The 14,426-nt window shown below is 45.6% G+C and overlaps 1 long non-coding RNA gene across 1 annotated transcript; it reads left to right on the top strand.

Annotated features, from left to right (window-relative positions):
• The first annotated feature begins 11,015 nt into the window (after positions 1-11,015).
• Positions 11,016-11,750, top strand: LOC102486366 (uncharacterized). The gene is made up of 3 exons (XR_333432.2): positions 11,016-11,055; positions 11,390-11,428; positions 11,561-11,750. It is a non-coding gene; the product is annotated as an uncharacterized LOC102486366 (long non-coding RNA).
• Positions 11,751-14,426: the final 2,676 nt, after the last annotated feature.

The raw sequence follows: 14,426 nt of genomic DNA, 5'->3' as shown, positions 1-14,426 counted from the left end.
GGGGGGAGACTAGGGCCGGCGGCGGGGGGAGAAGCGGGAGAGCGGACGCAGACGCCGAGGTACCGCTCCGCGCCTACAGGGCCGTGGCTCCGGGAAGGACCCGGAAATGAACGGGCCGGAAGTGACGCGCGCGACTCGGCCGCGGGATGATGGCTGGCCGGGTTGTCATGGAAACCGGTCTGGCGCCCGAGCGTTAACTGAACGAGCCCCGGCCTCCGCCCCAAGACTTGCCGGCACAGTCTAGGCGATCCGCGAGCGGCGCCCCAGCGAGCCGGGGCCGATGGTCGGATCCCCGATCCCCATTTTACAGACGGAAATACCGAGGCCCTAAGAGACCAGTGAGATGCCCAAATCACGCGAGACTGCAGCCCTGCTGGGAGAGGGCTGGGGATGTTGCAGGCTGCGTGCTGTGACCCGGACACTCCGCGCCAGGTTTGGGCTTGGCCACTTCCCAGCTGTGTGACCGTGGGCAAGTTACTCAATCTCTCTGAGCCTCAGCTTTCTCACCTGTAAAATGGAATAATAATAGTACTTGCCTCGTGCGCCGTTGTGAGCATTAATAGAGTAAATATATGGAAGCTGCTTCTTACAGTAGTTGGACATAGTAAGAATTTGAATACATTTTGTTTTGTTTGGGTTTGGTTTAATATGATTAAATAAAAGAAAATGGCCTCCTCTGCCCTCAGCTTCCCTAAGTGAAGCCAGAGGTGGGAAGAACAAGCGTCCTGGCCTTGCCGCCTTGCCTCAGGCAGCCGCAGTACTTGCGTGGTCTACACCGGCATCAGTCCTGGGGGCTTGTCTCTGCCCTGCTCTGGGTTTCCCTGCAGTCCTACCCACCGCGGTGACTGTGAGTTCCCTAAGGACTCGGCCTCCGGTTCACCTCAACCCCCAGTGTTTGCAAAGTATTTGGCCGGCAGGTGGCGTGGTGGTTCAAGGCGCTGGATTCCCACATGGCCTACAATGGTTCCAGTCCTGAACCTGACGGCTTGCTTTCGCGCTTTCCCAATCTGTCTGGTCAAATTAAAAAATAATAACAAATGGAAATAAATAAATAAATCTTTTAAAAAACGGGGTGGGGGCCTCTGTGTACGCCCAAGACGTTGAAGTGTTCAGTTTTGTGTCTGAACTGTTCCTCTGACTACCCCACGTGTGGAAGGCTCACTGCCACTCCATACTCGTTCGCTTCCAGCCCCAAGTCAGTTTTCACCTCCTTCCTGATTTTCCCAGGCAAAAACCCTTCTTTCTCTGGCTTCCTGCAACACTGTCTTTCATGATATGATCGTCACTCTTACCACGTGGATTATGTCTATTTTTAATCTGACACACCCACCAGACCCCAAATCCACATTCCTCTACCCTGAGCTCTGTGCATGTCGCATCAGGAGGTACCTAACCCTAACCCTTGATGACAGGTTTGCAACCTTTGTAACCCCAGCTCAAGCCAGTGGGGCTTGTGGGAGAGGTCTATGACTTAACACTGAGGCAACATTTGGAGAACCAGCAACCTGGTTCAGACAGTGGCAAGTACTGTATTCACTTACCTGTGGTTGCCTGAGCACCACTGGGGTCTTTGTGGACCCGGTCAACTGGGTTTAAGCACCTCTTAATCACCTGCAAATGATGGTGTTCACAGCTGGGGAAAACTGAACTGTGCCTGCCACTGCACAACTCTAAACTCTAATTCAGTCATGGTTACAAGACTGCATTTTCACATGAGACTGCTAAAAAAGTCCCCTCCAGTTCTGTGGTTCTGTGACAACCAAAAGAGAAACAGAGTTTTAAGAAGGACTTTCCCCGGTAGGAAACCCGGGTCATTGCAACTCAGTGACATGGTCTAGCAGAAAAGACCCAAAGTCCCTGAAGAGAGTCACATTTTCATCTTTAAAACAACCTAAGACCTGTGATTTCCCTGCTTGGCAATGTGAAAATTAAAAGAGCATCTTTTTCAGATTTCATTACATAACGATTAGCAGATTATATAATGGTCATGTGACAATGATCAGGCACCTCTACTTCCTAAAAGCCATCAACATGAACAATCTACCTACCTCTTTCTATTTTTTAGTTTTTTTTATCACAAAAGTAACACATGATTCCAACAATTCAGAGGTGTATAGAACAAAAAGTGAAAGAGAAAAGCTGTTAAGTGACCCAGCAATTGGGTTTCTCCAAATCTACCTGAGAAACACACACGTGCACCCCGGAGACCTGTTGCATCATTGTTTGGAATGCAAAACCAGAAACGTTCTAACTGGGGCATGGTGCATTGTCATGGGATGGGAGAGTTGATCTGTGTTGTGTAAAATCTTTTTTTTTTTTAGGTCTAGATCTCTAAGATCAGAGACCTGTCCTGAGACACAAAATGAAAAACTACAAACATTTGTAAAGTAGGGTGAGGGGGGACCAGCAGATGGCATAACAGTTACATGGCTGGACTCCCACGTAGTTGGCGGTGTTTTGAGTCCTGGACCCAGCAACTGAAAACTCATGCCAAAAGTTGTCAAATATGGAAGATTTATTGCTGAGTGAAGCAAGCCAGGCTATGAAAGAAAGACATTATATGTTTCCACTTAATATTTACCAACTGTTCACACTCTATGATAGAGACTGAAAGATTAGAGGACATGAAAGCAGTGAAAATAGTTATGGACACTGGAGGCAGTGTGGAAGGAGGGTGGGAGAGTGGAAGAGTGCAGGGAAGGAACTCAGGGAGAAAAAACAGGCAAGACTTCTGTGGAACAGGGAAATGTTTATTGCCTGTTGATGATAACATGTATAGTATTCGCAACTGGACTTGTCTGAGGTATATTTCATACTGGGTAAATTCTCATTACAACCCAAATGATGTACAGAAATTGAATGTTTAAAAAATAATTGGGGCCGGCAGATGGTGTGGTGGTTGAGGTGCTGGACTCCCACATGGCCGATCACGGTTCAAGTCCTGGACCTGGTGGCTTGCTTTCTCACTCTCCATTTCTCTGTCTGTTTCTCCCTGGTCAAAATTGACCTCTCAAAATAAATATAATTAAAAATAAATCTTTTTAAAAAGAGTATTAAAAATAATAATAGTCAAGTAAAATTAGAAAAAAATGTTATAGAATATATTAAAAAAGAAATAAGGACGTTTTATTTTTATTTATTTATTTTGAGAGGTTTTTGCTATAGGGCGCGTGCGCTCACCAGACAGACAGAGAGAAAGCGAGAAATCACCCCCGAGGGGGGATGGCCATGCAATCCCTTCTCCTCCATTCTCCTCTCAGGATCTTGGACACGCACGCACACACACCCGGCGTGAGTTTGAGCCACCGGGTCCGGGACTCGAACCGCGGTCAACTACGTGGGAGTCCAGTGACATAGCCATTACGCTAACTGCTGGTCCCAGAAATAAGGACGTTTTAATTCATCCAGTAAATAGACATGAACATTTTTAGAGTTGTAGTCACAATCTCTGAAAACTGGATCAAACTCTTAAACTCATAGCATACTAGATATGTTTGTAAATAAACTTATGACTTGAAAAAAAAAAAAAGAAAAATTCACAAATTCTGGCAGATAGTAGGTGCTGAATAAATGATATCGTTAAGCCAAAAACAAAAACAAAAAAACACTCAGGCCAGGCACGTGTGTGTGTGTGTGTGTGTGTGTGTGTGTGTGTCCAAAATCCCAAAAGGAGAATAGAGGAGAGGGGATTGTGGCATGGCCAACACCCTCAGGGATGATATCTTGCTTTCTGTCTCTCTGTCTCTCTGGTGAGTGCACAGGCCCCATAGCAAAAAATGCTCTCTCAAAAGAAAAAGGAATGGGGTGGGGGTGGACCAGCAGGTGGCATGTGGTTAAGGTGCTGGACATTCCCACTTGGCTGACCACGGTTCAAGTCCTGGACCTAGGAGCTTGCTTTCTCACTTTCCCTCTCTTTCTGTGTGTGTATGTATCTTTCTCTCTCTGTTCAAATTAAAAGAAATGAATGAATAAATAAAATAATTATTTAAAAAAGAAAAGAAAAAGGGAAGTATTAATAGGAAAATGAAGATTTTTTAAGAATTATTTAATTTAATTTATTCATTTATTTTAATTTTTAATCCAGAGAGACAGAGAAGGAAAGAGAAAGCAAGCCACCAGGTCCAGGACTTGAACCAGAGTTAGCCACATGGGAGTCCAGCACCTCAACCACCATGCCACCTTATGGCCCCAAAGATTTTTAATAGAAAAGAAATATCCCTCCATGCCTGAAAGGCTTGCAGATGGGCAGCTGCCAGAGAAGGACAACTACAGTGGGCATGGGTCTAGGTATTACATTTATTCTAAGAGCTGATAGTGAATATTTAACAGTAGGAGTTCTGTCATAGCCACGTTCTTTGAATTCATGAGCTTTCTCCTGCATTTGTCTCTTTCTCTCACAGGTGAGGAATTCAGTGACCTGTCCCACATGCTCAGTGTAGACTTAGAACATATGAGCACCCTTATTTGGATGAACTGTCCAGTTAGTTTATTGCCTCATTGGGAATTAGGGTGTTAACCAAAATGCTTCCTTGGGTCCTTTCGTATTTATGAGGATTGAGAAGAAGAAATTAACAACTGTCCCTATGGGCTTTTCTCAGGTACTAAAGAAGGAAAATAAGATCTGCCTTGCCTTCTCAGAGCCAGGAATTGGGTAGAAGGAAGGAATCTCTGCAGAGGGTCTAGTTGTAACTTCTGATAAGTTATGATTGATGTGACAGGTGTCCTGCTATTTTCCTAGGGCGACCCGCTGATTTCTAGCTAGCTGCCCATCACAGTGCCGCACACACTGCACATCGCCTGCAAGGGACGGCGGGTCTGGGACTTACGGTAGAGTGCAAGAGAAACACATCTATACAATGGAAAGGCAGACAAAGGCCAGATGGGAACAGAGACTCAGCTGTTTTTCTCAGTCATTCCACAAATAATATTTATGTGATCGTTATTAATATATTTCTCCCCCAGAAGTCAGTGAGCTTGAGGACAGAACTGTTTTGCTCGTATTACTGCTGCTTGACATATAGACACTACCCAGTACACACTGCACACTGTGGGGGTAGACAGTGTTTGTTTCTTTTTTTTCCTCTCTCTTTTTTTTTAAGTTTGTTTCTTTCTTCAATGAGTGAGAGCCAGATACGGAGAGAGCACTCAGAACAGGGTTTTGACCCAGCTTCAACCAGCCCAGGATCATTGGCTCGCACATGCCTGGCATACTGAGGAGGTTGTCCAGACACGCACCCAGAACCTTCCCATTGGGTCAGCCCCACAGAGCATCATGTCTTATCGCTGGGCCACCATCTGGCCTTCTGTGTATTAGTTCTTCACCAGAACTGTCATGGCATGCCTGCAATGTGCCAGGTTTGAGAGGACATTTAAAGGTTGTACCTATGAGCTAGACAGACCCGGCCCCTACCTGGGGAGTGTACAGTCACCTCCTTATCAGAAAAAGAAAATTTAAAAAATAGGAATAGGATGAACTAAAAACATAAAATTTTAGAATACAAGATGGTAAAAGTTATGAGGGGGAATAGAGCTTAGAGCATGGAAAAGCGACCTCTGACAGTAAACGGGACAGCCTCCAGGAGCGGGGAGTATTGAGCTGGGCTATGAGTGACGGGGACTGTGAGGATGTCCAGAAGAAAGCAATCAAAGGCACAGATCAGAAACTGGAACTCAACTGCCCGCAAGCAGGCAGCGTGGGCACACGGTGTAACTTCTAGAGCCTCGTGCTGTATGGTACTGGAGACTAGTTGTAGTCTAACCGTGCCTGGCTCACAGTGAGCATTCAAACATACTTCAGCAATGGGGCCAGCAGGTGGCATGCTGTTTACGGCACTGGACTCCCACATGGCTGACGGTGGTTCTAGTCCCAGACTTAGCATCTGACATTCCTCTCTCTCTCTCTCTCTCTCCAGTGAGCACATGTGACCTATAGCAAATTTAAAGAAATAATAAAATTTTTAAAGAATTACTTATTTATTTCTGTTTCTTATTATTTTTTAATTTGACCAGAAAGAAAGAAAGAAAAAGAGGGAGAGAGAGAAAGCGAGAAAGCTAGCCACCAAGTCCGGGCCTCAAACCACAGTTGGCCATGTGGGAGTCCAGTGCCTTTAACTACCATGCCACCTGCCAGCCCCAATAATAATACATTTTTTTTAATTAAAAAATAAATATTTCAGTGAGGGGGCTGGCAGGTGGCATGGTGGTTAAAGGCACTGGACTCCCACATAACTGACTGGTTTGAGTCCCGGACCTGGCAGCTTGATCGATCTCCCTCTTTCTCTCTCTGTTTCTCTTTGGTCAAACCTGAAAAATAATGATAATAAATAAATAATTGTTTAAAAAATACTTAAGCAAGAAAACAAAATTTTAACCCCCCCACCACAATCCTGCTGATGAAGTTCCTAGCTCACCAGGAGTGATCAGATATTCAGGTTTTCAGAGAAGAGCTAGAAATCTAAATTTTTTAAAAAATTAATTATCAATTAAATTAATTAATTCTTATTTTAATTTGCTATAGGACATGTGTGCTCATCAGAGGGAGACAGAGTAAGAGAGAGAGAGAAAAAGCCATGAGGTCTGGGACTTGAACTGCAGTCTGCCATGTGGGGGTCCAGCACCTTAACCACCACATCACATGCTGCCCCTTGTTTTTTTGTTTGTTTGTTTGTTTGTTTGTTTTTTAATAATTGTAAGAGGATGTGGGGAAAGGGAGTAGGGAGTGGGTTGGGAAGGGGAGGGTGCTAGGTGGGAAAGGGAAGGACTTGGGTGGTGGGTTGAGATGGAACCCCCTTCCAGTGGAGCATGGTCATGCCACTATCTCTTCTCTTCCATCCTCCATCCTTCTGGATGGAGTAAAGTGGTGTGCACACACATATGCCCTGCATGTTTTTCAAGTCTGGGCCAGGATTCAAATCATGGTTGAGATCTGGCTCCCTTAACCACTGGATCTTGGAGCCAGCCCTGGAAATCCAGAATTTTAAAAAATATTTATTTTGGGACCAACAGTTGGAGTAATGGCTATAGGGCATGTGCGCTCACCAGACAGACAGATGTCGCTGGACCTCCCATGTAGTCAACTGTGATTCGAGTCCTGGCCCCAGTGACTTAAACTCATATCAGATGCGTGTGTGCGCATGCCCAAGATCCTGAGAGGAGAATGGAGGAGAAGGGATTGCAGCTTGGCCATTCCCCCCTGGAGGGTGATTTAATGCTTTCTGTCTTTTTGGTGAGCGCATGTGACCTATAGGAAAATCCTCTAAAAAATTATTTTATTATTATTTAACTTGCTATAGTCATCAGAATGAGATGGGAGGGAGTGAGAAAGCAAGACTTAAACCATGGTCAACCATGTGGGAGTCCAGCGCCCTAATCACCACACTACCTGCTGGCTCCTGAAAATTCAGAATTTTAAGTAAAATTTCTTAATTATAAACACTTTATGTAAATATACCTCCTCCTTCTATCTGTTAGGCTTAGAAGAAATGACATCCTTGTAACAACAAATACTTAGTACTCAGATCTTGTTTTTTTTTTTTTTTTAAGAATTGTTTACTTAATTTTATTTATTATCATTTTAATTTGCTATAGGGTACATGCGCTCACCAGAGAGAGACAGAGAGAGAAAGCGAGAAAGCAACCCACACTGTCCAGGACTTGAACCACGGTTGGTCATGTGTGTCCAGCACCTTAACCACCATGCCACCGGCTGGGCCCCCGATCTTGGTTTCTAAATACCATCCTTCACTAAAAGGAGCTAAGGTTCCCTGCAGAAATGGCTGGGTCCCAGGGGTGAGGCAGGGAAATTATGACATGAGCCTGGGACATCTTACTGAGGCAGAAAGTAAGAAAGTGTCCCCCAGGAACATCTACAGGGCACAGGTTGGAGGGGTTCCCAGCCAAATCTGGGGAAAATAGTAAATAAAAAATAGTTATAGGGAACCAGCAGTTAGCGTAATGGCTATTTCGCTGGACTCCCATGTAGTCGACCGCGGTTCACCTCCTGGACCCAGTGGCTTAAAACTCACGCCAGGCACATGTGCGTGCGTGCCCAAGATCCGAGAGGAGAAGGGATTGTGGCGTGACCATCCCCCCTGGGGGGTGATTTCTCGCTTTCTGTCTCTATGTCTCTCTCTGTCTGGCGAGCGCACGCGCCCTATAGTGAAAACCTCTCAAAAAAATTGTTATAAATATTGATAGTAATGTATTATAATACCTTAGCAAGGGGGGCAAGACACTATGAGCCCACGCTGTTACTAAACATAGAATAAAACACTGCATTTGCCGGAAGAACATGTCCAAGGACTGTAATTGGTCCTGAGTGTCAGGTCTGTACCTTGCACCGAGGATGGATGAGAAGCAGCAGTTCAGCTGGTTAGAGATGGGGGTGCAGAAGGGGAGCTGGGAAATGGGCAATGGGAGATCAGACCAGTCTCTGAGGACCTCCAATGTCTGGTCGGGAGTCTGGATTTGACTCTGTGGACCCCTGGGAGCAGCTGAAGGTCTATGAGGTCTGTGAGCAAGAAGGATTATGATCACCGCCCTTGTTTTCCTGGCCAAAGGCTTGGAGGCAACAAAGTATGTGGATTAGAAATCAGCTTCTAGGGGCAGGCCCCATAGCCTCCTGGTTAAAGGGCTCTCCATCCCATAGTCAATGGCAGTTCAAATCTCGGCCCTAGTAGCTTGAAAAACATGCTCTGTGTGTGTATGTACATGCATGCCCCAAACCCCATGAGGATGGAGAAATGGAAGAGAAAGGATTACAGCATGACTATACCCTAATGGTGCGTGCTTTCTCCTTCTCCTGCTCTCTGTCTCTCTCTCTGTCTCTATGTCTGTCTCTCTCTGGCAAGCACATGCATCCTCTAACAATATATATTTTTAGACAGATTTTTGCTATAGGACATCTGAGCTCACTGGAGAGAAAGAGACACAGAGACAGAAAGTAAGAAATCACCCCCCAGGGGAGGAAACCAGCAGTTAGCGTAATGGCTATGTCACTGGACTCCCACGTAGTCGACCGCGGTTCGCGACCCAGACCCGGTGGCTTAAAACTCTCACCGGGCACGTGTGCGTGCGTGCCCAAGATCCCTAGAGGAGAATGGAGGAGAAGGGATTGCGGCGTGACCATCCCCCTGGGGGATGATTTCTCGCTTTCTGTCTCTAATGTCTCTCTCTGTCTGTCTGGCGAGCGCATGTGCCCTATAACAAAAAAACTCTCCAAAGAAAATAAAATAAATCATCCCCGAGGGGACACAGCCATGCTGTAATCCCTTCTCCACCATTCTCCTCTTGGGATTTTGGGTATGCACGCACATGTGCTCAGTGTCTGGGTCTGGGACTCAAACCACAGTTCACTACATGGGAGTCTAGCTAATAACCAATTTGCCATCTGCTGATCCCCTAATATATATATATATATATATTAATTATATATATATATTAATTTAGAAATCAGCATCCACGCTCCCCAGAAACATACCACTGTGTAGTGAAAGTGACCTTGCAGCTATGAGACCCTTGTTGAAGTCCCTGTTACAGTGTTCAGTTGTCCCATGAGTAGGCAAGCCGCTTAATCTTTCTGAGCCTCTCTGAGGCTGGACTCTGGAGACAAAATACCTGAGTTTAAAGTCTGCTAACTATGTGACCACAAGAAAAATGTTCTAACAGCTCTGTGTCTCAGTTCCTACATCTGTGAGATGGAGAAAATAAGAACAGTACCTACTAAAACACAGGTTAAATGAGCTGTCCAGGAGCCAGCAGGTGGCACAGTGGTTAAGGCATTGGACTCCCACATGACCGACCGCAGTTCAAGTCCTGGACCTGGCTTGCTTTCTCACTTTCCTTCTCTCTGTCTCTCTCTGGTGTGCACATGTACCCTATAGTAAATTTAAATATAATAATAATAGTACATAAAATTAAATAATTTTTTAAAAAGGAGATGTCCTTGTGAAAGTAAGTGACAAAGTAAGTGAGCGTTTAACATTAGCTCTCAGGGTGGGTAGGTGGTGGTCAAGGTGATCGAGGCTCTGGACTCCCACTGACCATGGTCTGAATCCCAGACCTGGAGGCTTATTTTCTTTTTCTCTGTCTCTCCCTGCCTCTCTCTGGTCAAATTGGAGGATAATGACAATAAATTAAATAAATAATTCTTTTTTTAAAAATTAGCTTTCAGGACCAGCAGTTGGTGTAATGGCTATGTCGCTGGACTCCCATGTAGCTGAACGCGGTTCGAGTCCCAGACCCGGTGGCTTAAGCTCATGCTGGGTGTGTGTGCATGTGTGCCCAAGATCCTGAGAGGAGAACAGAGGAGAAGGGATTACAGTGTGGCCATTCCCCCGAGGGGGTGATTTCTTGCTTTCTGTCTCTCTGTCTTTCTGGTGAGCACATGTGCCCTATAGCAAAAACCTCAAAAAAAGCTTTCTTTATTAGCAATGCCTCCCCATTCAAACAGCTTCGAGAGCCCCTTACCCACAATAGTTGCTTATTTTTTTAAAAGAATTATTTATTTATTTAATTCCATTTGTTATTATTATATTTTTTTTAATTTTTAATTTGACCAGAGAGAGGGAGAAAGGGAAAATGAGAAAGCAAGCTGCCAGGTCTGGGACTTGAACAGCAGTCAGCCATGTGGGAATCCAGTACCTTTAACTACCACGCCACCTACTGGCTCAATAGTTACTTATTACACTTCATTTGACTGAATGAATGTCACAATGCTGTCTGCTACTAGCCCTTACCTCCTAATACTGATTTCTTTTCATGGTCCTCACTCTGGTCTGAGGACATTTATTGTGTTGATGGTTGTGTAGTCAAGAGGCCTGAGTTCAAATCCCGCTCCGCCACTTTTCAATTGTGTGACCTTGGACAAACCTTCTAACCGCTCTGGGTCTTGATTTTCTTACCAGGAGGATGGACATAATAGAACCCCTGAAGATGGTTGAGAGATTAAACAAGCTGATATGCAGCTTCGTGATTATTGCATGGACTCAAACCGCATGTGGCATCGTCTCAGCCTGTTTTCTCACCTGTAAAACAGGGCTAATGATCATGCCTTGGGTAAGGTTATCTTACGCATTGAATGGGACTGCACAGGGAATGAACCTCGCCTAGTGCCTGGCGGGGAGCGAGCTCACAGCAAAGCTCTCTCTGACTAGGATGACTTTTGAGCAACATGAATTTGCTGCCGCTACAGATTCTGTCTGGCTCCCAAAGCTCAAAATCATTCTGACCTCCCACGAGTGGAGGCAGGGTTTGGGGGAGGTTTATAACCCCCAAGAAGGCATCTTTTGAACTAAAAGCTGGTACTGTCAAGCTTCTTCACAATCAGTAAGAAAGGCTTTCTTCCTCCCTCTTTCCCAAAATAAAAACCCACCGGCCAAGTGCTTCGAAGTCTTCATGTCTGCAGCGGCAGCCACCCACGAGTCCAAAGGTAAGCCAGCTGGCTGACGGCTGTTAGCGGGATCCGCCCAGCCCGGCCCAGCCCAGCTCCACAGAGACACAGCTCATGGGCCTGGATGTGGAGCACTTAGCATCTTTCTGGATGATTCTTTTTTTTCCCTAGATGATTCTTAATTGCACCTGAAAGCAGCGACCTGGAGGTTAGCGCTCCCAGTGTGTATGTACCTGCCGCTTAAAGTGCCGCTTTCAAAGGAACTGTTTGCTGGAAGCAAATACCTTTGTCCCTCCCACTCCCTTATGCAAGCAAGAGAATGCTGCACCCAGAATGTCTTGTTACATAGCAACCTTACCCCCAGGCCGGAAGTAAAGTAGACTCTGGAGTCAAGAGACCTGTATTCAAATCCCACTCTGCCACTTTTCAACCATGTGACCTTGGACAAGCTCTCTAACTGCTCTGGGTCTTGATTTTCTTAATGGGAGAATGGGCTTCATGTAACCCCTGAATATGGCTGAGAGAGTAAATGAGCTGATGCACAGTGCTAAACACAGGGAGAACCTTCAACACAAGGGAGCCAGGTCTATTCTCGACACTGAGGCACAGGGCTGGGTTGAAGAGTTAACTGAAGCCCAGGGAATATGGTCTGACTGACCATAGTCTGGTCAGTCCAAGCACCTTGTATTTATGCTGCTCAGAAGAATGGAATTTTAGAATAGCCAGGATAAAAACAAAAACAAAAACAAAAAACAACCTCCACATGGCCCGTGGCTCAGTGGTTGAGGCAACTGGGTCCTATGTTGCCAACCATGAGATTCAAATCCTGGCCCAGTGACTTAAAAAACACACTGAGGTGGCATGGTGGTTAAGGATACTGGACTCCCACATGGTTGACCGAGGTTCGAGTCCTGGACCCGTGGCTTTAAACATGCCAGGCAAGAGTGCATACATGCCCAAAATCCCAAGAGAAGAATGGAGGAGAAGGAACTGTGGTGTGGTCCTTCCCCCAGGAGGTAATTTCTCACTTTCTGTCTCTCTGGCAATCACACTCACCCTATAGCAAAAACTTCTCTCAAAACACAAAACAAAACAAAACACACTGAGGGAACCAGCAGGGGGCATGGAGGTTAAGGTGCTGAAACCCACATGCCTATATGTGGTTTGAGTCCTGGATCCGGTGGCTTAAAAAGTATGCTGGGTACGTGTGCATGCATCCCCAAAATCCCAAGAAGAGACTGGAGGGGCTGGCAGGTGGCCTGATGGTTAAGAGAGCTGGATTCCCACATGGTCAATCACGGTTCAAGTCTCAGGACCTGGTGACTTGCTCTCTCATCTTTCCTCTCTCTCACCACTCTCACTCTCCCTCTCTGGTCAAATTAAAATAAATAAATACATAAAGTCAAATAAAATAATTCTTTAAAAAAGAAGAAGAGGGACCAGCAGTTGGCGTAATGGCTATGTCACTGGACTACCATGTACTCGACTGCGGTTCGAGTCCCAGACCCGGTGGCTTAAACTCATGCCGGGCACGTGCGCATGCGTGCCCAAGATCCTGAGAGGAGAATGGAGGAGAAGGGATTGCGGCATGGCCATCCCCCTTGGGGGGTGATTTCCTGCTTTCTGTCTCTCTGTCTCTCTCTGTCTCTCTGTCTGGTGAGCGCACGTGCCCTATAGCGAAACCTCTCCAGAAAAAAAAGATATATTCTAAAAAAGAAGAAGAAAGAAACTGGAGAAGAAGGGGTTGCAGTGTGGCCATCCCTCAGAGAATGATTTTCACTTTTCTTCTCTCAATCTCTCTTTCTCTCTCTCGTGAGTGCACACACCCTATAGACAAAGAAGAAAAACACACTCTGTGTTTGTGTGTGCATGCATGACCCAAATTCCAACAGGATGGGGAAAAGGAATTGCGGAGTGACCACGCCCCAGGTTGGGGTGTGTGCCTTCTGACTCAACAACAAAAAGACAACCCAGTTTAAAAGTGGGCAAAGTGGGGCCCACAGGTGACATGGTGGTTAAGGCACCTGGATTCCCACATGGCCAACTGTGGTTTAAGTCCTGGACTGTGGCTTGCTTTCTCACTTTCTTTCTCTCTCTCTTGCATGGGTCCTAATAGCAAATTAAAATAATAATAATAATAAATAAAATTAAATAACTATTTTAAAAAACAAAATTAAAATGGGCAAAGTATATGCATAGACATTCTCCAAAGAAGTTATACACATGGCCACTTAGCATGAGAAAAGATGCTCCTCAATGTCACTAGTCATTAGAGAAATTATCATTAAATCCGTACTTGGGGGCCAGCAGGAGGTGAAGGTGCTGGACTCCCACATGGCCGAGCATGGTTCAAGTCCTAGACTTGGTGAAACACGCCAGGCATGTGTGTGTGAGTGCCCAAAATCCCATGAGGAGAAGGGATTGAAGTGCAGCCATTCCCCTCAGGGTGATTTCTCAGTTCCCTGTCACTGTCTCTGCTTCTCTCTCTCTCTTTGCCTCTCTCTAGTGAGCACACACGCCCTCTGCCAAAAAGCTTTTTTAAAAGGTCTTGCTGGGAGCCAGCAGGTGGTATGGAGGTTACGGTCCTAGACTCCCACATGACTGACTACAATTCAAGGCCTGTACCCAGCAGCTTAAAAATCACACCAGGAGTGTGTGTGTGTGCCCCAAATCCTGAGAGGATATTGGAGAAGAAGGTCGCTGTCTTTCTATGAGAGCATACAGGGAAAAAAAAAATCTAAGGAAAAAAATCTTAGTCAATGTCGCAAGTGACAAGATAGCCAAGGGACACGGGTTTCTTGTTAATGATGGTGGATTTAAATCCCTACCTCAGCAGTGCTCTTGATAATATCCATTGCTTGGTATTGTTTCTCGCCAGATCTCACTAGCTTGTCTTTTTTTAAAATACTTTATTTTACTTTAATTTGACCAGAGAGGGACAGAGAGTTAGAGAGAAAGTGGGAAAGCAAGTCACCAGGTCCAGGACTCGAACTATAGTCAGCCATGTGGGAGTCCAGCATCCTTAACCACCACACCA

This window comes from Tupaia chinensis, unplaced genomic scaffold (genome assembly GCF_000334495.1).
Source record: "Tupaia chinensis unplaced genomic scaffold, TupChi_1.0 Scaffold000049_1, whole genome shotgun sequence".
Taxonomy (NCBI): Eukaryota; Metazoa; Chordata; class Mammalia; order Scandentia; family Tupaiidae; genus Tupaia; species Tupaia belangeri.
Note: the sequence above shows the minus strand (reverse complement) of the source record. Positions and strands in the feature narration are given on the sequence as shown.